Source organism: Cyprinodon variegatus, unplaced genomic scaffold (assembly GCF_000732505.1).
Source record: "Cyprinodon variegatus isolate N-32 unplaced genomic scaffold, C_variegatus-1.0 Scaffold55, whole genome shotgun sequence".
Classification (NCBI taxonomy): domain Eukaryota; kingdom Metazoa; phylum Chordata; class Actinopteri; order Cyprinodontiformes; family Cyprinodontidae; genus Cyprinodon; species Cyprinodon variegatus.
The window spans coordinates 404,129-406,425 of NW_015150508.1; positions in this window are offsets into that span (position 1 = coordinate 404,129).

Sequence of the window (2,297 nt, forward strand, 5' to 3'; positions counted from 1 at the left end):
TTTAGCTGAGACATATCAAAAAGTGTTCCATGGCTCTTTGTTAAACTGGAGAAGGGTGCATGCGGTAAATTTTTCTTCTGGGGGTCGAGGAAGGTGACAAAATCAGTTATTCGTGGTCTTGAGATCTGGTCTGTGTCTGGCAAATAATATTGTCCAGAATCCTGCCGTGGAGTTGGCGGTAGTGCGCATGAGGATCTTGCGCTTGACCTTAGCCTTCACTCCATTTAATCCAAAAGACATGACCGCTTTCCACCTAATATTCGATGATAAGAGCTGGAATGCCATGGGCTCACTTCCCACTGGTAATATCTTCAAATCTGACAAGTCACTCCTTGACACCCGTGCCCGTTACGTAACGCAGGACCAGTGCGAGCTGCGCTGCGTTACTTGCGTCTGTCGTCTCATCCACCATAACACACACAAACATTGCTTTTTTTAACTTCACCTTTTATCTCTTCTCCCATCACTTCAGCAATAGCAGTGATCAGGTCGTTTTGTATTATACCCGACGTTCCAATAAAAACTTTATTAGCGGACAGGTGGTAATGTAACTCTGTGTTGCTCTCAGCAATTAGAGAAAGAGGCTCTACATAGTTTCCTGTGTTTTTGGATCCAGTGCTTGTATTGTGTCCCCGAAATGAAAATTCCTGCTAGCCCAAAAAAATGACACAGTCTATCAGTCTTTTTAAGATTTTCCTGTTTTTCTTCCCTTTTCATTGTGGAGCTCTGCTTCCCTGCACACTTGTTCGTTCAGCTATAGATCCACTCTGGTTTCCCCAAAAGATTTGGAAAGCACCATTGCTTGTAGCTGTCCGCTAGTGCTTTGGTGTCTCGTTGCTGCTTTGGTTTGGCAAGTCAAATTTGAAAACCCAGTGTGGCTCCAAACACCATGTCGATCAGATGCAAATAACAACCACTCTCAGCAATATAGTTTGCAGTGTTCCACTGACCCTGTGAGCCAGGGTAACCGCTCATAGTTCGTAAACTGAAAGTGGTGGACAAATCCTCTTCCAGGTTGTGACAGGCTAGCTTCGGGGTTGTCCGACCTTTCTTAACAATATCCTGCTTTTCTTGAAAAGTCTGTCTTGTAAATGGCCTTGACAATAAATCTGCCACCATGATTGAGATAACAACCATCCATTGTGGGGTGATAGAATAGCAATTACACAAACACAACTATATTTCGGTTAATTTGTTAGCTTTGGCTGGTACACTATCTGACTATCCAATCAACATTTGTGAATACGGTGACATTGCCATACGCCTGCTAGAGGGCCCTGGTGTCACCGACTTAAAATCTGATTGGTTTAAGCAACAGTTTAATCAACATTTATTTTCTGTTAGAAGGATTGTAGAATGGATTGTGAAGGCATCCAGGCAGACATCTTTGACTTTGACCCTTGCTAGCAACAAATGATGGCTAAAATGTGATTGGTTAAATGCTTTAATATGAAAGTACGTGTCTGGAAGCAGCACAACCAGGGGAAAGCTGTGAAAGGGAGCGGACAGACCATTTGGAAATATTCAATAAGTATTCATGGACAAAATATAATTAACATCAGTCTGTGATTCAGATATTTTCTTAGGCTAGCAGAGAAGGCCTTGCAGGCCCTGACGGCCGACCACTGGGAAATAAAAAAATTAGACAAACAAAGGTTGAAAGAAAGTGCTCAGTATCTGATATCTCAATCATATTGCCTGTTTAATCAGTTCACTGGTGGCTGATATAAAGTGATAAACATAATTATTTTTAAGTAAAGTAACACCATTTTTTGTTCTAAAAATAGCAGCATCCTACTAAGTTCACACATGTGCATAAGCATGGGCTCCAACACAATTCCATGTGACGGAGACTAAAGAAAACAATTAAACAAATCTCTGGGCAGCAGATGGGCCTTTGCAAGACAGGTGTGATGAGTAGACAATGAGATTATTTCTTATTAGATGGTCTCAAACTAAGCCCCCTCTCGGGAGTAGTAACTTTTCAGTTTAAAAAAGTTCAGACAGAAAAATAACTTAATTAAATCCGCTTCATAAATCAAAACTCCTTTTTTTATTTCAGTTTATATAGTTATTAGGATCTCAAAGATCTAATGAATTAAAATGCCAGCAAAATAAAAACCAAGTAAACTATAATTAAACCCTTCCTGTCTTCTTAAAAGGGCAAAGTTCTAAAGTAATTGCTTTTTAATAATGCAAAAAAAAAAAAAATTCTCACGTCATCATTCAGAGATCTTAATTCTGGCATCTATCTCTAAGCCTTCTCTTTCAAATGGTAATGCACATATTTTTTGCCA